The sequence below is a fragment of the Athene noctua genome, unplaced genomic scaffold (assembly GCF_965140245.1).
Source record: "Athene noctua unplaced genomic scaffold, bAthNoc1.hap1.1 HAP1_HAP1_scaffold_295, whole genome shotgun sequence".
In the NCBI taxonomy this organism is placed as follows: Eukaryota; Metazoa; Chordata; class Aves; order Strigiformes; family Strigidae; genus Athene; species Athene noctua.
In genome coordinates, this window is record NW_027437756.1 from 1 (window position 1) to 21,694 (window position 21,694).

A 21,694-nucleotide genomic window follows, 5' to 3' on the forward strand; every position below is an offset into this window, starting at 1 on the left:
GGGAGAATGGTGTTGGGTGACCCAGCAGAGGGGGCTGCAGCACCCACCCTGCCCTGTCCTGGAGAAGGTGCTGCTTTCGGGGTCAAGTCGGCCAGCTGCCCTATGCCAATGTAAATCTTTCTTAATGTCATTGGCTGGGCTTGGGAGCATGGCAGGAGGGCTGTGGCTGACCAGGCAGCAAATTAACTGGAATTACATTATCTAATAATTTGTATGATGCCTGTGTGTTTTGGCAAGACACCTTCATTAATAGAAGATGCCCTCTGCCTGCTGACTGTTTACATTACTGGTTTCCCAGGGACCCCACATGATGTTTCCCTTTTTAGTGACCTTCATAAAAGAGAAAAAAAATGCTCCTCGTTTCCCTTGATTTTTATAATTAATTTTGTTCCCTTCTGCTTTGCAAGGATTTATTCCTCTGGATTTAAAACACTATAGGCTTAAATGTCCCTCTATACCGGTGTAAATCAGGATTCCCTTCCCGGGTGTGACTTGCATTACAACAGCTGCCGGGCAGCCCAAGGAAGATGCCGGCGTCTCTGGGGGTCGGTGGCCCCGGACTGCAGGGCAGGAGCGTGGTGTTGGTGGGTAAGTGCCAGCACGCCTGTGTGAACGCCAGCCGGGTCAGCACCTCAGCCTCTTGTGCCGAAGCCGTCGGAGCTGCTGCCGGCTCCCCTGGCTGCAGACACGGTGCCCCTGTCACTTTGCAGCCCCTCCCTCGCTCCAGCGTGGGGCTTCGCTCAGGGCAGGGTAAGGCACAGCAGGATGTCACCTGCCATGTCCTGTGAGGAGGGGCATGTGGCAGGCTCTGCTGAGGACAAAGGCATTCTTGGGTGATGCTCGCATGTTGTTCCCCAGGTCTCTGATGCTCTGCTTTTGCTGTCAGCCGGCCTGCTGGACCCTTTTCCAGTTAAATCTGACCTCCTGTGGGGACAGTGGCAGTAGCAGAGACCTGCTGGCTCCTCAGGATGCTTGAGACTGAGCTTCTTGGAGGTTTTTCTTAGCTGAAGAAGACGAAGTCTCGTTAAATCCATCTCTGAGCCCCGGTGACGTGGAGAGGTGACATCAGCGATGTGACTCACAAAACACCAGCAGAAAAGCAGCATCCAGGAGGGCAGGTTGGTGCTTTGTGCTGCTGGGAGGGGAGAGGAGGAAGGAAGCCCCCTGCAGCCTGCCTGGGTGTCTGGAGGCGCGAGCTGTGCCGGGGTGCAGACACCTCTGCCCTGCTCCTTGGAGCCTGCTCCCACCTGAGCAGCCTGGGGAAAAGCTCTGCCGGGGGTGTGGGAGCTGTTGGGGCCCACCGGGAGCCTCCTGCTGTGGGGCTGGCAGCCCATCTTGCCCCCATGTTTTCATTGCGCTGTGGCCACAGCAAGCTTGGGTCCATCTCCAGGTGCCAGAACTTCTGAGATCTGCTGCCATCCCTCCTCCTGAGTGCAGTGGGAATGGCACTGCCAGCTCTGGGCATTGGCAGTGGCCCCTTCTCTGACCCGAGGGAAGTGGCCAGCCCCACCTGGAAAGAGCTTCCTGGCAAAGAAAGTTTGTGGATTTACAACCCTTATGGCACAGATCGTACCTCAGGCAGCCATGGATAGTGTGATCCAAGCTCTCTGTGCCCTGGGGACCCCTCGTGCTGCCTGGTGGTTGCTGCCCCCATAGCGGGTCATTTGTAGGCAGGGGCTAAACTTCTTGGTGGTTTTCCTGTTGTGCATCAGACGGGGGCACCAATTTTGTCCAGACTTGGTTGGGAATTGATCAGTTGTCGCTGGTGAAGGGCAAAGCTGCCATGGAGCAACAGGTGGGAACAAGCTGTTCCCCTTCCCACCCCGCTCTGTGATGGATTTGCAGAGCAGTATCAGTGAGTTGAGTATCTCCATCTCCTAGTGTCTGAGGGTGCAATGAAAACCTCTCCGGAGAGATAAGGGTGCTGCAGAGCACCACAGCATCAGCTGTGCCAGCCGGCGCAGGCCGTGGTATCGAGGGCTGGAGAGCCACCGGGCTCCGCTGCCGAGGCCCTTCGCACCCTGTGCAGCCAGAAGGACCCTCCTGGGCCCAGGGGGACCATGCCCGTGAGGGACGAGGTATCTCAGCGCCGCTGCACCGTAGGATGCGTCTCCCTGCTTTGAGCACGCGCTTCCCTTCCTTTGAATTAGAGCTGAGAGGAGCGAGGGTATCGTAAGGTGGGGAGGGGGAAGCAGCAAAGTTTGGCTCATGGTCTCTCTTTCAGAGGATGGCTGGGGGGAGTCCGGGCTGGGAAGGTTATTGTCCGGGTCCTGTCTGATCTCCCTTGCTGTTCTGGCCTCTTCGAAGGACACAATATAGGGTTTCAGTCAAATGATGTGATGGCTGGTTGTGTCACCTGGGCACTGCCTGTGCCACCATCTCTGCTTCAGCCCAGGGCTTGGGGTGATGCCCAGACTGTGCTGCTCTGCCCCGTGCCTCAGGGGTGCCCAGCACTGGTGCCTGGATGGTATTTGCTGGGTAAATAAAATGTAAATTATGGCTCGGCCTGGCCTTTTGGAGTACTATGAATTGCACCTAGGAAAAGGAGTTAGGGACTTTGTCTTGGGTCAGTAATAATTAGGATCTATATTTATTAGTCTCATGTGCTTGATGGGTCACTGGCTCCGTTCTGGTGCACTCTGCTCTTGGGCAGCACCAGTCGCTTTCAATTATCTAACACCAACAAAAGAGAGGATTAAACTGAAGCTGAAACCTGGCAACGCATAAACCTGCAGTTTCCTTGAGCAGCAGGAGAACCCTCTGGTGTCTCTGAACGGGCCCTTGTAGGCATCTGGCTGCCCTGAGTCCCCCCTAATAAAGCCCCCTCTGCCCCCACCGTTCTCTGCCACGCAGTGGGAGCTGGTGGGTGCTTCCCAGGCACGGGGTGGGTGAGTTCATTTGGTTCTGTTCTTACAAGGTGCTTGTCTGCATCCTCCTCTATCCCCTTGAAGACAGTGGGACTCCTGCAGAGCGGATGAGAAGGCAAATGCTGACTTTCTAATCTTAAACACGTAGGGACAGACTGAAAAGGAGCTAAAGGAATGGATGGAAAAGCACATAGGGGGAAGGACGGGTGGGTGGTGGGATCAGTGGCCAGGAATGCATGGGCATGGATGGGAAGGAGATGGTGGTGGTGCCAGGGCACTGCTCTTGGTCCTGGGGAACGTTCCCTCCATGGTCCCTGATCTGGGTGCATGCAGGGCCCAGGGATTTCAATGCCAGGGAGCTGTCTGGTCTCGCTTGCTGGGGAGTGCTCGCTGCTCGTGCTGCCCCATGGAGCCTGCCTGTGAGCCCGCTGCCGGCAGCCTGGGTGCCAAATGGCTTTTCCCTCTACTGACGGTGACCCCAGAAGCGTGCAGCACTCTCCTGGGGTCTGCAGCAGGAGCCTGCGCACACCCCGTGCTCATTTACAGTCCCTGGCTAATTAAAAGAACCAGGGCTGCTTTGCAGTGTGCAAAGCCCTGGGATGGCTCCAGGGCCCCTGGTCAGGATCCGCAGGCCTGGGCTGGGACACGATGCCCGGGCAGGGTGGTTGTGGACGGGGATGGGGGGACTGTAAGAGCAGAGCTTGGTTAGCGCCTGCAGCAGAACACAGACCCTGCAAACGACCCCCCTCCCGCGCTGCCTCTGAGCAAGATTCATCCATCTGGCTGTGGCAGAGGCTCTCCCTACCTGTCTGCTCTCTCCCTGCATCCCTGTGCCTTGACTATTGACGGACACCATCTTTTCCTGCTGCAGGATGCCTAGAGCTAGCTGGCAGGAGGGTTTGCAAACATGTCGAGAGGGGCCTGGAGGCACAGGAGTATCTCCTGCCCTGAGCGGGGAAGATTCATCCTCTGGGCCCATCGGGGAGGGTGAGAGATGTGTTTTCCTGCTGTCCCGTAGCAGAAGGGCTGTGCCATCGCACACAGACCTATGGCTCTGGTGGGGATGTTGCCTGCAGACGGTGCCAGCGCTGGATGCGCGGAGCTCAGGGAAGGGGTGGGGAGCTGCGTGCCTGGGGCCTGCTCTGGGTTCGGCTCCCAGTGTGGCTGTGAGCATCGATTTAGGGTCTGTGTGCATCGGGGACTGCAGCCTCGTGTGGAGTGACTGGCTTTTGGCGGCAGCGTGACCACACTGGCACTGTGGCCGGGTTAAGGAGACCTGTGTGTCTGACAGGCCCACAGCACCCTGCCAGTGATGGTGGTGCCTTCTCTCTCTGGCTCTAGCCCTGGTGACCCCACAGAGCAGCGCAGTGTGGCTCCTGCTGGTCTGACAGGGCTTTACCCATCCTCAGTGCCAGCAGGCGTTAGATGTCCAAAAACCATGGGCTTTATCTCTTTGTGCCTAAACCTTCCTGTCAGTCCCTAAGCTTCTCACCCTCACCTCAGCCATCACGTCACTTGCCCAAATGGGGAAACTGAGACATCAGGTCCTATCCATTATTTCTACTGAAAAAAAAACCAACACCACAACCCCCCACAAAACGAACAACCAACCAGCTAAGGGATAGTCACCTTTGCATCAGCCAAGTGCATTTTTCCAGGCAGCAGTCTGACCCCAGATGATGTCCCAACTCTGCTGCGCTCCAGGCACCTGGGGGTAGCGTGTGCTAATGAGAGAAGAGCACGGCTGTGCTGTCTGGGACTAACTATGGTGGCTTGGGTTTAATTTCTTTCTCTTTTTCTGTCCTTGAGGTTTGTATTTGTTTGTCTTAAGCATAACGGGGTAGATGGTGTTTGAGGGTTAACAGCATGGCCGGGGGACTTGAACTTGAGTTGGGATTTCCCAGGACACCAGGATGGGAGGGTGATGGCAGGAAGAGCTGCTCCCTACCAGAACTGAGTCATTCTGAAGCACAGGGACACATCGCTTAAAGAGAGTGAGACTGAGACTGCAAACACCGATGTGTCCCTATCCTTCTATAAAGTAAGGGCTGATCAGATTTCTATGTTGGCTGCGGGCTCTGCCTGCCTCCGCAGCACCGCTGCTGGGGCTGGAGGCACAGCATCCCTTGTGGGGTGTTTGCTCCTGCTATGGAAGCGTACGAGGAACTCTTGCATCTAAGGGGAACAGGTTACTAATTGCTATCCACGCTCACACAGACCTGCTGCGAGGCGGTGGGGTGGGTGGAAGCAACGCACCGGAGGGGGGATTTGAAGAGAAAAGCATCTGAAGATCTGGGCTGTACAGGGAGCTCTTTCCAGCTCGCCTGGCAATTGCCTGAGGCACTGCAGAAGTAAAGCTTGCTGGTCTGCAATTGGGTTTCCTCGGTGTGAAATTCCCCTCTCTGCAGTGAGAGAACTTTTAACTAGAGGGGTTTAGCAGCAAGGGAAGATACCGGTTTTTGCAGAAATCAGGTTTGTGTTTATGAAACATTGTCACTTGTTGGGAAATAATTTTGTCAACTCTGTGAAGGGAAATAATTTTGTCAACTCTGTGAACAGATAGGTCTAGGATGGTGACAGGAGTTAATCTAAATCCAAATGCAGGGACATGATGCAGGGAAAGTGGATGTTGACTCAGAGAAATGACCAGAGACGTTAATATCCTTCCCAGGGTAGGACTGGAAATAGGGATATGACATCTACATTTTCCCACTGACCTAAAACATTTCAAAAAACAGAAAGTCAGATCCCCAGATTTGTAGGGGTTTTATGGTCATGACAGTCTGGTTGGCCTGCCCAACACGGGCGGATTTTCCTGACAAGATGAAGGGGAGAACTGCAAGCAATTCTCTCCCTCAAGTTATGTGTTGCAAATCACTGACAGCCAGCACAGAAGGTTTTGCAGCAGAATTGATGATGATGATGATATGAGGCTCGAAACGGGAACCCTACTGGTGATGTGGAGAGAGCTGGAAATCGCTTATGATCTCTTGGTGTCAGATGTCTCATTTACAATAAATAAATACAGAAAATACACCCCAGAGAGTTGCTGTCAGATACCGGGAGTCATCAGCCAGAGAGGTCCCTCGGCATTTGGTATTTTAGTTCAGCTGTCTTTAACTTACTGGAAGCTGCAGGAAGATAAATATCAAGGACTTTCTGAGTCAGAATTGTGGTATACTGAAGACATTCAGTGGTTCATTTGGGGTTTGGGTCAGTCTGTAAATGAATAAATGAAGTGCAGAACCGAGCAAAAGCCACTTCCAAAATTTCCCATGAAATTAAAAAGCAAACCTTCAGCTGTTTTCTTTCACCTCCCAGGAATATCAAAGGCAGGGAGCTGCACTGGTGAGCCTGGCGGCGGGTTCAGGAGCCCGTATGGCACTGTGCGGATGTTCCTGCAAAGGGCAGGGCTCGTTTGCAGCAGCTGGAATGGAAATGTAGAAATCCCACTGTGTTCCCCTTGGTCCTGCAGGGCTGGAGATGAAACCTGCCGGCAGAAGTGCTGCTGGAAGTGCCAGTGGATATATCATTGCATCTCGGTGATTTCAACCTCCATTAGTTTGTAAATGTAAGTATTCACGGTGGAAAACCTGATTTGCAGAACTCTGCTGGCCTAACAGAAGAGAAAATGGGACCGTCCAGCCTCTCTGCTCTGGCACAGCTAATCAGCATGGCTCAGAATCTAGAGACCAGTCCTGGTGATGAAAGGCTTGTGGACGGCCCTCGCCTCTGAACCAAAGCTCCTGCCGGCGCTAATTCCCCTGACGTCAGTGCTCACATCCCCAGCAGAGAATGTGCTCCCCAGGATTATTCCAAGCGATTGTTTAGTGAATAATTCTGGATAATGAAAATGCAGAGGGAAGGAATTGGAAAATTCTTCGCTGTCAATTCACAAAAAAGGAGAGATGGAGGAATTTGTCATGTCAATGGTTTGTCTGTGAATTATTCACCCACTTCACAAATAACCAGAATCCCTTTCTCCCCAGACCCGCACCCCACCCAGGAGGAGGTTCGCTGGCTTTGATGTAATGTGGGTTTGACGTGCTGGTCGCTGGCGATGCTCCCACCACTCCCCGTGCTGAATTACACATCGCACACACCGCAGGTGAGTCCTGCTGCCCGAGGGGAGGGTCCCCGAGCCGTGAGGGGAGGTAAAACAGCAGGGCCAAACCCGGGAGTGATGCCAGCCGAGCTGTAACCAAGCGGAAAGGCTGTTAACGGCTATAACCTGATGCTGCGGTACCAGTACTGGGAGGGGACGCAGCATCAGCAAGGGCCGTCAGAGCGATGTTTTACTGTCTCCGTGCGCCCCAGCATCCCCTTGGCAGCAGGAAGGGAAATGCCGTTGAAATCCCTGTCAGAGGGAGGGAGAAGAAACACGTTGTGGTGGAAGGTGGAAGGTGAAGGAGGGTGGGATGGGAAAGGGCAAATGGTTGTTTTCAGCTGCTGTCCCTACGGTGTGCGTGCTCAAACAGAAAACCTGAGTCGGAGAGTGGGCAGAGGTGAGTTGAGCCTATGGAGCAGGGTCTGAGAGGGGAAAGGGCAGCACCAGCCCTGATGCACCCCAGTGCGGAACCTGCAGTTAATCGCAGGCATCTGGTCTTGCTTGGAGATGGCTGAACTGAGAGCCTGGAGAACTTTGCTCCCAAACTTGGGCTGGGAAAGTAATTTAGGGAGTGTCTAAATGGTCAGGAGGACCATGTGTTTATTTTTCTTACACTACTATTGAAACTTCCATTGTTTAGCTAAAGCTGCTATTTAATACCCCATTTAAGTTACCATGGTAAGAAATGTCTCACCAGGGCTTTCAGGGTGCTCACGGAATTGGTTTGAATCCTCAACTAGAAAGTTGTATAATTTACTGGAAGAGGCGAGATCTTACTCTCATTTTCATAAAATGGTACTGAAATTGAGCCAATTTCTTAAGAAGCTAAGATTATCGTGCTAAGCTGAGTTTTCACTGAAGACACACATTTTAGACTAAGAAATGAGACTAGAAAACAACCACAACAAGAGCGGGTTATCATCTGTCACCTGCATTACATCTGTACTCCCACACCTGACTTAAGATCTGCTCAGGGCTGGTCTCTGTACAAGCACGGAGTGAGATGCTGCTGCTGCCTCACAGCCCATATAGAGGAGAACTGAACAAGGGCAAAGGGACAGGACCATGAAATGGCTCTGATAATGTTTTTACAGCCTTTGCATTTTTTCTCATGCCCAGGCTGTGGAGGAGGTGCTTCCCTGCGTGAAGAACAGAGGTGGCTCCAGTGCTGGGATTCCTCCTGCTGAGTGAGTAAAGAGAAACACAGTCGCACCCATCACTAATTCCGAGCAGCGGAGTGCTGTGTGGTGTTTTTACACATACAGCAGACTCTCCTACGGGGCAACAAATTGTGGGAGAGGTGTTGTATTGCTCCTCAGTGACTCTGGCTGTTGCTGGATGGATAAGTTGGTTCACGGTGGGGGAAAATGTTTCCAGGGAAATGTGGCTTGTAAAGTGGCTGCTGATCTTATGAGATGCTGCAGAAAACATGTGTCTGGGGTATCACCTACATTTCTGGTTTCTCTTTTGATGTTGCCCTGCATGCTCATGGTTCAGCGGAATTATCCTCTGTGTGTGGGAAATATTGTGAAATAAGGTTTCATTAGGGTTCTCGTCCCTGGGGAGACAACTGAGGAAGCTCAGTTTAGTGTCCCTGGGCTGGGAAATTTCATCCTTTCTAGTAAAGACCAAAGGTGAAAGGATTCATTCCAGCTGAGTGTGTGAGCAGGGCCAGGATGGGAAGATGCTGACAGGCAGGTCCATGGACCAGTTTTACAGTCACAACCTGGGGTTGAACGGGCTGAAATCAGCCTGCAGGCTCTGCCCAGGCAAGAGGAAAGCCTGTTGATGCTCCAGCTGGCTCTGTCCTATTTAACAACACCCAGCTGTGAAAATCCAGAATTACCAATCTGGAAAGAAAATCACATGGTGCCTGGTTTCCAGGAACCTTTTGCTCTGCTGCTTTAGTCAGTGGGTTAGCCTCAGGGTTGGGTAGGAGCTGCTGGCGTCAAACTGGGGTGTTCTGTCCTGTTACCTGGGACTGCGGCTCAGGGCAGGAACCACAGAAATGTGTGTTTCCCTCTGCAGAGTAGCAGCTGGACCTGGCTGCCCTTATGAGGACTGAACGGGACAAAGCACAGCAACAGAGCTGACACTGCCTCGTACTGCACTTCCATGTCTGCTCTCCTGCGTGAGGAAAGGTCACTGCTCTTCAGTTGTACCTGGGTTCTGAAGACAGCACACTTTCCTACCATTCCTCTCGATTCGGCTTTGACAACAACAGAAAAAGAGCAATAACAGGTTCTCAAGTCAGTTTGCTTGACACAGGTTTGGTGCGCTGCCCTTCAGGGGAACTCTGACCTGGCCGAGAGCAGCACGTTCCAAACCAGTTCTCTTCTGGGTGCTGCCCCACTCTGTCCTTACAGCAGAGGGTCAGCTTCTCCTCCCAGGATCAACAGGGAGTATGTCCTTTGCCAGGGGAGTGTCTCTGGATTTGCTCCAAACACAGCCAGGTGATGAACAAAGAGGGTCACTGTTGAGCATCAAAATTTACCCGTCCTGGGAAGCCTGTGGGAATTTTGTCCCTGGGACAGGATTTCAGGACATACCTTCATACAGGGCTTGCCTGTCTTTCATGAAGGTGCTGTAGAACAGCCAGAGAAACCTTTCTTTCCTGAAGAGAGTAAGAAAAGGATCGTGGAAGAAAACCAACTTTATTCTTCCCCCCCCCCCCCCCCCCCCCCCCCCAATTTAGCTGTCCAGTTTGAAGGGTGAGCCAAGAGGAGAATAGATGAGATGACCCAGTGTGCCAGTGGCAGCAGAACGCTGTGTGTGGGGCTGCATTCACACCTCCATACATGAGGGAGGCCTTTGGGGGTGTCACTCTGTGTGTTGTAGAGCTGCATCTCCGGACAGCTGCGTGTGATGGGGCGTTTGGGTTTTGTACGTGAGGAAAGGGGGAGTTAAAGCTCCGCCAGCAAAAGGTGTGTGGAGATGGTGTGCTTTGATGTCCCTGTGCTGGAAGGAGCTGAGCAGGGGAGGCTGGGCTTTGTGCAGGCAGATGTGTTAAAGTGAATTCTGTGGTGTAAAGGTAAAAGTAATCGAGTGTATGGGGTGCTTGTGTGTATGCATGCACGTGCATGCCTGGAGAGACCTTACAAGGTGAAAAATAACACCGTGTGTCGTTAATTTGGGAATATGTTGGGCATTTGGGGTGAATGTGTGTCATGGATTCGTGTGTTTGGATCGCGTGGGGGAAGGGTGTTGTGCCCCGCCGCTGCGCACACGGTTAAATGGTGAGAAGTGCACGATCGGGGATGAAAGTCTGAAGGATGAGCTGATTTCCCCCGAGTCCCGGCTCTCTCCCACTGTTCCGTCATGGCAGCCTGCGCAGTCTTTTATTGGTCCCATTAAAGGCAGTTGTCTGTGCAGGGATTGACTTCAGAGGAGCACAAAGTTAATTCCTTTCCAAAATGAAAGACCTCATATGCATAAAAGAGTCTCTGTCTGTCCCCCTGCACCCCTCTGGACAGGTGAGCCTGCGTATTTCGTGCCATTTCCTTCCAGCTCTGGAAACCCTCACTGAGGTTACAGGGAGGGCAGAGATTGTACTTTGCCTGCGTGTAGATCCAAGGATAAAACGACAGATGTCTTTATTAAACACCTCCAGAACGAGCTGTTCAGGAGGCAGTATGTGTTCAGACACTGTCAATATTTCATAAAGCCGTAACAGATGTTATCATAGATCCTCCATCCAATACGTGTTGCACCGTAATCACTGACACATTGCACCCGGGCTCTCCATCCACCCCCCTGCCTGTCCCCTGTAAGGCATGCACCCAGGTACATGGGGTGTAAATGAAGTGCTAACCCAGTGCCACAATAAATTTGAAAGAGTTTGAAGTTGTTTGTTACTTCAGGGACTTTCAGGCCCAAGGATAATGAAACAAATCTGTTTGCAGAAGGCGTTTTTATGGAAGGGTTTCAAAGTGAGTTGGCTCACTGTAAATCTCTGGGTTGAGGCCGTTAGAAAGCATTTAAGTTGCAGCGGGGCAGTGGGCTGTGTCTCAAGTCTGTGGGTGCTGGAAAGCAAAGGACTAAAATTAGGAGCATGGAAAATATGAATCCTGTCAGGAGTCTGCTGCCAGGTCAGCACAGGTAGGAGAGACCCGAGTATGGCTGGGCCCTTCCCTCCCTGGCCCCACCAGCATCCTACTGAGCTTTCTGAGCAACTGTGGTGCTTCCAGGGGAGCTGTGTAGGGAAAGGATTGGACCTGAAAGATTTAGAGTTGGGATTTTCAAAGGAGCCTAATGGATGAAATTTTGTAGCCGGTATCACTCAGGAGGTCAGACCCTGGCTGTGATAATCTGTGGGTGCATAGGCCGGGTTGCTGAACTTTCCGCACACACTGACAGTGCAAAAGTGCAACCAGCACTCGGGTCAGAAGATTAACCACGTCTAAAAGCAAGAAGGCCAGAAGAGAAGAATGTGCTTGTTAAGGAAGAAACTGATAAAGAAGGGACTCGTTGGAGTTGCAAAAGCAGGAACTTACCTACTGGCCATGTGTGGGCAGCAGTGTTTGTGGGAAGTGCCGAGGCTCGGAGCTGTTTTGTGAAATGAGCATGTGCAAGAGTAACGCAAGGTAGCAACAAGTACATAAGGGCTTGCTGCTGGTTTTAGAATGCACAAGAATATATAAGGATTTGCTTGCTAATAAAGCTTGAGCTTGACTTCCAATCATATTGATTGTGTGTGGTCTTGTCTCTGGGGGCCTGCCCCAGCAACGTGCCATGGAAAAAAAAGAGAAGCATCTGTTAAATCCTCATTGATAAATATTGAAAGTGACACAAAGACTGGGGGTAAAAAGCAGCTCTCACAGAGCCCCAGTTAATGATATAGAGCCTCGGGTTTGCTTGGCAGCCCTGGGCCAAGTAAACATGGTATTTTGGTGTGGTCTAATGTCAGACCATTCATCTCACTTAACCGGGGGCATCTCAATGTTAGGTATGTGGGGTCCACGTCAAGTCCTAGGAAGGGTGGAGGCACCCCCAGAGCATGAGCTATTCATTGTACTGTAGATGTCCCTTAGAGTGGGATGAATTGCCTCTGGACAGCACGTTTCTCTCTACTGACTAAGGGGAGGCAACTTAGATGAGTAGCTTACTTAAAACATGTAACTCCCAAACGGTTAAAGCTGGGGAATGCAGACCAGCTGTGGAGCCAGGGAATGCAGAGAATAATTGCAGGATCTGGTAACTGATGACTCGGGAAAGCCCTGGGGAGACAGGAGGTCACTGATGAGCAACTTGCGATCCTCCGACCCGTTTTGCGTAGGAAGATTATGCTGCCCCTGTACTTGGCACAGTACCCACCGTTCAAAAAGGGTGTGGAAATATTGGAGGAGATTCAAAGAAGAGCCAGAAAAGGATTAATGAATAGGAAATCACAGCTTTTGGAGAGCAAATCAAGGAGTGTGTTGTGCTTAATTTAGCAAAGAGAGGGTAACAGCTGGCTGATGGCACCATTACACCTGCAGGGAACTGTTCGTCCTGGAGAGCTTCACAACATGGCAGGGAAAAGCTGCGCAAGCATCGGTGTCTGGACAGCTTTGCCAGGGCAGCCCAGCCCAGGAGCAGGGTGCTGGTTTTTAACAGCAAAGGAAATGATTTGGTTATATTGCTGGATTTCTCATCACTGGATGTTTTGGAAGCAATTAACTCAAAACCATCCTTTTTCAGGGTTATGTGATGCATCCTACTGTGCTTCTCACAGGTGTTTAAACAGGGTCATGAACTGTAGAAAATGCCTAAGAAACACCTACTTGACTGAAATTTTATCATCTTCTGAGGCTCATGGGGCCCTGAGGAGAAGCACAAGGAATGTGTGCACGTGTGTGCAGGGGAAGGGAGGATTTTTTATGATGTGTGGAAAATAAGAGCCTGAAGGCTCACAGCAGTCTTGAAATTTGGATCAGAAGTGAGGTAAGATTCTTTCTCTCACAATAAGGTGCCCGTGAAGACGCCGCTGGGTGCCAAATGGGTTGGCGGCCCTGGGGGAGGCTGGAAGTGCTGGAGAAGGGGAGGTCTGGGCTGGAGCTGGGGTGGAACTGGCATCCCAGGCAGGGTGGGACTGAGGAGCACTCCTCTCCATGTCTCACTCCATGGCACCCCTTTGAAACAGTGCCTAAGGCCAAGCACCACGTCTGTAAACAAAGGGGATTTTGGCTTTGATTCTCCATAAATCACTGGAACCATTTTCACTTTGGAGAGCAGTGTGAGGGCTGGAGTATAATGAGCTGGTCCATGGGGCAGGCAGGGAAGGTTTTTGTTTGACTCTTTAGGGCCCTGTGAGGTTTGACTTTGAGTTTCTGTGAAAGAAAACATTTGCTGATGTAAGGGAACCTGAAATAACTAGGAAAGCTTGGGGGCTGCTGATGCTTGAATAAATCCAAATGTCCTGGTATTTGGTTAAACTTGAATCTGAACATTTGTGTATGTTTTTTACAACATTTACTTGCCTCAGGGAGCAATTTGTGGAGCTGCAATAATCCAAGAGCTTCCCACCCCACGCCCCCCCTGTATTTCTACCCTCTAGGAAGTGAAAAGCCTTGGGAAGATTGGATCATGCATTATTTTTACCTTTGCAAATAGTTCCCAGAGCTCAGGCTGTGGAAAATGCTCAGTGCATGACCTCAGCATGCACCTGCTCTTGAAATGAAACTGGAGAGCTGAGACTGGACCTTTCATCTCGTGGATAAAACCCTGATGGGGCCCCAGCTGGGACCACGTCACCTCGAGGTGTCTTGGCAGAAGCATGGCCTCTACTTTTCACAAGCATCACCTCTCTGGATGGCTTGAGTGGGAAGCACCTTGGTTCCTTTGAGTTGGATTTCAGATTTCTGAGGACACCTGGCTTCCTGGCAACTTGGCTTCATCTGCTTATTATATGTAACACATAACCTCCTTAATACTACACATGGTGTGTTTAACTGCTTAAAGTACAAGCCAAGTACAGCTATTCTGTTGACATATCATTTGCATGATAAACTAGTACATTTTAAACCACAAACAGATGCTTCTGTGAGCTACCTGCCTACACTTTTACAGGCTACTAACAGTGTAGTGTCTTCACTCCCTGAGTTAGAGAATGTAGCCCCACATCATGCCCGGGGAGGGAATGAATGATCCGTTATTCCAGGAGGAGAGCAGAGACACACAGCTTGTCTACATCAGGGAGGCAGATTGCGTAGCTCTCCTGAAATATATTCTTGGGTAGATATTCTCTCTGTACTAAAAATGACTTTTTTTTTCTCTCAGAACTATTCTTGTTTGGGTAAGACTGGAAATGATGCTTTTTCTCTAGACAAAGGTGTTTCCTCTGCTGTGGGACCAAGCCCCAGAGGCTCCCTGCACAGGACAGACCCACCCTGCCTCTCCCAGGTCCCAGATCCACCCCTTGGCTCCCCTCGACTCCTCCTGGCATCACCCATCCGCGTGTCTGTCTGTACCCTCTGCTCCCTTTTGGAGGTGGCAGACACCGCTCCGGCGTTTGTCAGCCACTAACAAGCACATCTCACTCCTCTGTGCCCTGCTCCGTGGGGCAGCGACACCTTCCAGCTCTTGGTCACATCAGGCTTGTGGTCACACAGCGCCCGTACAGCTTCGAGGCCTTTGAAAACTGAAGGCTGGCATCTCAAAGTCTCATTGGACACATTTCCATCAGGGGAAGCTTTTGTTACATTAGACAAGCTGATGCAGCTCTCGGGTTGGGAATGGCACTCATTTGCCATAGTAATGGTGTGAAGTCCTCCTCCTTTTATTGTCTTATCTCCCTTTAATCACGCTCCCCAGTAATTTTAATCAAAGGCCAAAGCATCACTTACCTGAAGACTAATGACTCAATGAGAGGAGAAACTTTGAAGAGGGAGAAGGAGCGAAAAAAGGAGAGTTTCATATAAACTTTTTCCCTTTCTTTACATGTGTCATTATTTCACCTGATTTTAGATGGAAAACCTTTGTGTGTCTGGTGAGCGGGGACGAGCCGTGACTTGCTGCTTTTCCTGAACACGCTGAATTTAGGAACATGTCTGAGAGATCGAGACATACTTTCACAAGAAAGGTATTCCCAGTGGAATAAGATGATGTGGTCAAAATTGTTCTTTTCTGTAGAGAAAAATGCCAGATTGCCTGAATCTTTTTTCTTGTTCGATGAGAATATTGGAAAGATACTGTCTTTGAATGGACTCTTTCACCTTCAAATGCCATTTCTAACAAGAAAAGAAAAGGTCTTTTGGACAGAAATTCTTGTGAAGCCCCCAAAACTTGTAAAAAAGTCAAAAAGTCCATGTGAGGTTTGTAAATAGAAGCTTTCTGGTGCTGATTCCTGCTGTTTTCCTGAAGTAGCTCATTGTCTGTGTTGGAATGGACAATTAAATACATCCTGGACAATGGCACCCAGTGGGGTGCGGTGTTTGCTGTGCGAGGGCCTCATTAGCGCAGCACCCACTGGCCCAGGAGTAGAGGGATTCCTTTCAAAGCCCAAACCATACAAGTGCTGCTTTTCAAAGCAATGGAAACTAACCCGGTGACTGCTCTGAAAGTGGCTGTGGTTTTGCAGTGATGTCTCTCCTTACTTCAGGGTGGTTTTGCAGATTCCCCTCTCTGGCCTCTTTGCACGCTGCAGTAAGAAGCTCTCCTGATTCCACATCTTGGTGCTCCCAACTTGTGCCTGTGGGTTCCCGCCTTCCTCTCCAGCAGTAGCTGCAGGTTAGAGGTGATTTACGGCTGCTGGCCAGTCAGACCCAGTGGGAGCTCCTGGGATGGAGACGGCTGCCTGATTTGCCACACTGAGGAGTACGAGCCAGATGCACCCAGCGATGCCAGAGGGCTGTAGCGTTACCTGTCACAGTGGATCTCTGGGCAGATGGGGCCAATATAAACATTTCACGACTGGGGTATTATTGATGCAATTACTGTTAATACCATTTGTAAGTATTATATTAGCACAAACATAACACTGTCATAAGAACACAGAGCATACTTGGCATGATTGCTGGTCTAATAACAGGGACTATCAGTAATGCTACCTGCTATTACAACTAATGATGCAATGGCCACACATCCTGATTTTCAAAGGAGGGAGTGTTATGGAGAAAGGTTAATGTGATGAGTCAGAGCCCAGGGAAAGCTGTGGGAGTTGGAGAGGATGCCCAGCTTCAGAGAAAATTGTCATGGGAGACTGAAAACCAGGGGCACTAATGAGTTGTGGGTCTTGGGAGAAGCAGTTTGGGGCTGCAGCTGTTTTCAGGCATTATGCCTCTGTACTGGCCATCTCTGAAACAGTCCTTGCAGCTTCCTGGGCTCTGAATTCAAGAGCATCTGGGCTAGAGCAATTTGAAGTGTATGAATTGTGCCTTAGTGCCAAAGAAAAAGCATTAATTGAGGGATCTCGGGCCTGTTACTTGCCTGTGCTCTCATTTCAACTCTGCTTCTGACCAGCTGTGTGACTTTCCACAAATCTGTGCCTCCATCTGTCTTGTCTGGATTTATTGCAGTCTTTTTTGGGCCAGGACTTGGCTGTGTGTCTGTCTGTGGCACCTGTCACAGCAGGGTGCTGAGTCTAATCAGGACCTCTGGATCCCGTAACAGCGCTGGGAATGAGATGACTGGCGATCCTGGTCGGAGCTTGGGGCTTGATGGTGCTCCAGGGGCAGGATTTGTCTGGCCCGACTTGAAACACTGAGATGTGTTCAAGTCTGAGCTAGTTTCCACAGCCCAGTGTTAGAACTGACTGCAGTATGAGATAATTTGTAGGGTTTGTTTTGGTTTGGTTTTGGTTTGGTTTGTTTTTTTTTCTCCATAAGGATTATGGAGAGAGCTGAAGGTGTTTAAGTGCTTAACTTTCCTGTGCCCAAGTGAGGATGAATGAACCTCACCCAAAGCCTGGGTTTGAGAAAAGAGCCCATTTTCTCCTTAAGATAAAAAACTAATACAATGAGTTTAGAAGTGGCTAGTTTTGCTGACATACAGAGAAAAAAACCCAAGGTCTTTTAAGTACTTTCTTGCCCAGCACGTCATGCAGTGGCATGTCCTCTGGTCTGTCAGACTCCAGGAAATGGAGAGGACTAAGCACAAGCTCCCAGTCCTGGGGCAGTGGGTGTCCTTTGAAGGCCATTGCATATCATGAAGTCCTAAAGCTTCCTAGTAGCAAGGCCTCTTCGCTGGAGGGTGGTGCAGCTGTGGGACACGTCCCTCCCTGAGAGAGGTGCTGGAGCTGCCACCCCCAGAGATATTCAGAAGTTGGCTGGACAAGGCTTTGAGCTAACGTTGAAGCGAGCTGAAGTCCTCTGAGGAGATCAGACTAGAGATGGTGAAGTGCTAAGGCTTGGACAACCGGCCCAAGCCAGAGTCAACCTATAGATGAATCCTGTACATTTTATACCCAATAACCATTGCGCTAGTAGGTGTTGAACTAAGGTATAACAACGCACTTATGCTGGTGTAAAAAGTGATAAAGCATGGAAGTACTGAAGCCTGAACAACAGGCCCCAAGCCGAAGCTGCTAACTTAGTGTGTAGTCATGAACACAGTATCTAAACTCGCTAGTGAGAGACGCAGCTTAGACAAAATATAGTCAGCAGTGAGGGGAGAATGTTTCCCATTTTCCTTTCTCAGCCGTCTACAAGGCTGAGAACCCAGGTATCTGGCCTTGTAAAAACTCCCTTGGTTTCCCCCCTGAGCCCTGGCCAGGCTTTGGGTGGAATCCAACAGGAGGATGAAACCAGAAATTTCCCGCTCAGCACAGAGGTGCCAGCTGTTCTGGCCTGTCGATCTCTGGTATCTAAGGCCGGGCCCGTTTGCAGCGACTCTGGCAGCCTCAGCTACGGGTGGAGGCACCGCGTAGGATTTCCCCCTTGCCGGGACAGGCTCTGCCAACCCTCGCTGTGACCGGGGCTGCCCAGCCACTGCGGGGCTGGGGGATGGGAACGTGTGCGAGGGGTGATGTGTTTTTCTTAATCTCCATTCCCTCTCTCGTGTAGTAATGATTTATGCATTTCTCTATTTTTTCTTGTTTGCTGCTTTAAGTGCACTATTCTGCTTTATCTTACTGCATGTTTTCTGTATTACACTGTTATCACCAGTAAAATACGCCTGCTCTTTTCACTCTGGTGTCTGAGTTTAATTGGTATCCGTAATCAGCAGAACAACATGTCCAGAGGTCCCTTCGAGTCAAAATTCTCAGACTTTTGTAAAAATCCCTTTTTATATACACCTGAATCTTAAGGCATTTATATACCTTAAAAAAATCAGACCTTTCTGCTCCAGTAGACCTCTTTAAAAACACAGGCTAGCCCATGGATGGTTTTAGAAAATATTTCTCATCTATAAATGTCAAATGCAATAAGGGAGTTGGAGGTTCCTGCCCAATGCAACAACATGGAGAAGATTCATGGTATGTGCTTTACCCCTCAAAGAACTTCTTGGCTTCCCAGCACTTTGTTAATGTGCATTGATTATGTTCTGAGGAGTTTACTGCACCGTTAGAAAGTCATTCAGGGATTTTTTGGGCTGGCTTTAAATACTGCAGGTGACTCGTTACCCTGACACCCTGTGACGTGCCTGAGCCTAATGCTGAAGTTCAGGAGGGGGACACTGCAGCCCAGTGGTGAAAGCCCTCCCAGGGAACTTTATTCTGAAGGTGACAAATGAGTTAAACAGAGCTTGGTAAGGCAGGTCACTGCAGGCCTAAGAGTACACAGGAATCGCTTAATTTCCTCTTCCACCTCTCTTAATCAGAAATAATAACAGGATAGCAATAGAAATTCTGACACGATGATGATGATGATGATAAGTGCTGTAGAACACAACAGGCTGCGCAGGCAAAGCCCAGCTCTTCACACCAGTGACAGGGAACGAGAGATTTTTCACTGAAGGATTTTCATTGAAGATCAATGGGATTTGGCTGTGCCTCCCATCATAAATTTGAATGTCTCTCCTTAGATTTAGACGATTCTTGGTGAGACGTGTTGGCAGTTTCACTTCAAACAAGGGGGATGCCAGAGATTGTCTTAGAATTTAGGATTTGGCTCAACCCAAATCATGGGATGGGCCATTAGCCAAGATAAATGTAAGCCCTTTCTGGAAGAACCATTGATTTCTTTGTGGGGGTATTTTGCTTTGGTTTGGGTTTTTTACAGTGCACTGCGGCAGGGGCATGTTTGGGGCTTCTAGCTGATATAGTCGTAGTAACAATAATAATGATGGTAAGACACTGAGATGCACACCGGCAGTTTGGTTCCTCCCAGCGCACAGGCCAAGCTGTGAAGTTTCGCTCCCAGTCCGATGGCTCCCAGGGGTCTGGGGAGCCCAGCTCTGTGGTTGTCCTCAGAGCACAAACCAACCTTAGCATTCCTATTTGCTTTTGCATTCAGACTTTTGCTGTGTTTGGAGCGTGTGGAGTCCCCATTTCCTACTGGTGGACCTCTCCACCAAGATGTGCCATGGAATCATGCCAGCCTGGAAAGACTGACTCAAGTTCAGGTGAGTGCAACACTGCTGGAGATCATTTGGATGGCTCCTCATCGCCATGCCAGCCCTGTTTTGGTGGCAGGTCTGCTGTAATCAGGCCAGTTTAGGGTCTGCTCTAATTTACATCACTTGGCTACAGCCCCCTTTATCCACACAGTGAGCTTGGAAGTGCTCCTGCTTTGCCAGTCCAAAATGCATATTATGCCAAGTGAAACCATCTCCACAAAGGACTCGATGATGTCCTGCAAGCACCGTCGCTCTCTGATGTAGGTGTTTCCTTTAATGGAGATACCCCAGCTGTGAGTCCACAGCTGGGAAGTGACCCCCCTTCCTTCCACCCCACAGAGACCTGGGCTGCATCCAGGAATGAGGTGAACCAAAACAGACTGCAGACAAAGGACAAGGCAAGCATAATCTAGCTTTTCCAATGTAAAGGAGAGGAATTTTGGCAGCAGAAAAAGAAAAAAAAATCATTTAAACCTCATAAAGAGTTAAAATAAGTCAAGTGAAGCCAGCAGTGTGAGAGGAAACCCTGAGCCCCCCAACTTTAAGAGTTCTGTGTCCCTCAGGTATCATCACCTTGAGGTCGCTGCAGCACAGGATGGGTTTTGGGTGCTGTTGAAGCAGGTCTGACCAGCTGAGGTTGAAAGGCAACAGCCCACCTCACGAACTCGGACCAATTCAAGGAGAAAAATTAGTTCCTTGGTCTGGAGGGATGAGTTTAGGATGGATCTCCTGGAAAGGGGGGTTGGTGGCCATAAACCAGCTCTCAGCTTTCTCAGGTGCAGTGCTGCTGCACAGGTGGGAGATGGTCCTCTCTGCTGCAGAAGCTGTGGCTGTGCACAGATGTTTACCTCTCTCCTTCCATCCCACCTGAGCAAATAACCCCTCTCAGAGAGGCAGAGGGACCTATGGAGGGGACAGCACAGGATTTGCCCAGGGCCAGTGCTCAGCATGGTGTAGAGCATGGGCGAGGGCTCTGGGCCAGGCTCTCGGCTGCTATAAATTAACGTCACTCCATCACTGTCAGGATACACATGCTGGATGACACCAGCCCTTTGGTTTTCAGCTCCTGGGGCCCCTCCAGGTACCAGCAGCTGAACGATGCCTCCAGATTTCTGGAACTGAGGAGTCTGCAAATGGTTTTGTGCATTCGGCTCAGTGGCTGCGTTTGGAAATGCTGGTCCAACACTTTAAAACAGATGCTGCAGTCCGGGGAGGGCGAGCTTTAGGTGAGATCATGAGATACATTGAATTTGACTGAGGTTTTTCCATTAAAACATCCTTGTCTATTGGGTTTCTGTAAAAATTCAGAATATCTCAAAAATATCTCCCCCTGTAAATGTCAGTTTTGTTGGAAGTGTTCATTTCTTTTCTTTGGGAAAAGAATAATTAAATACTTCCTTCTAGGCTGATGTTGAATGTTTTGTCTGAGTTGCCACAAGTGGAGCTTTCTGGGTAAAAATTGTCACCTGGAATGTTTCTGAGAAAAATCAGAATGGCTTTTGTAAAAGTATTGAAAGGCTGAATTGTGACAATGAACAAAGAAACCTCTGCACAACACCTGGTGTTCTGTCTTTCAACATTTTTAAAATGAAATGAGCCTTAATTGAGGACTCATTTTTTAGACACTTAATTCCCTTTCGCTAAAACACACACATGCATATATAAAAAAAGGTGAATATTTTCAGTCTAAATAATAGATTTTATTTCTATTAAAGTGGTTTTCTTGTCATTGTTTGTATAGTTCACAGCCAAATGAGAACACAGGCATTTACATGCCACAAGGGAGATTCTCGAGACCATGACCTCCTCTTTGGCTCAAGCACCACGACGGACTATTTTCCCTGTGCGGCCCAGGCTCCCAGGGCCCCTCGGTGCCGGTCCCACAGCTTTCCTGGGCTGAAGGGCAGCGTGGGCAGAGGCAGGCTGGTGTCTTGCTGTGCCAAAACCAGCTGTTTTGACATCTCTGAATGGAAATTGCATGGGATTCCACTTCTGTTTTGTGGGGGTTTTTTTGGTTTTTGGGCTTTTTTTCTTTTTCCTGCATGTTTTGAATTTTCTGTCCTCATTTGGGACAGGCAAATGTCAAAATATCAGTTTTGGATTTTCATTGCCTCTTGTCTCTGAGTCACTCTGACGATGCACTGATTTGCTCCCTTGTCTCACCCAGGCTCAACAGATGGGGTGCACTTCGCACTGCAGCAAGACAGACGGCATCGCTCCTGCCTCCCGACTGCTCCCAGGAGGG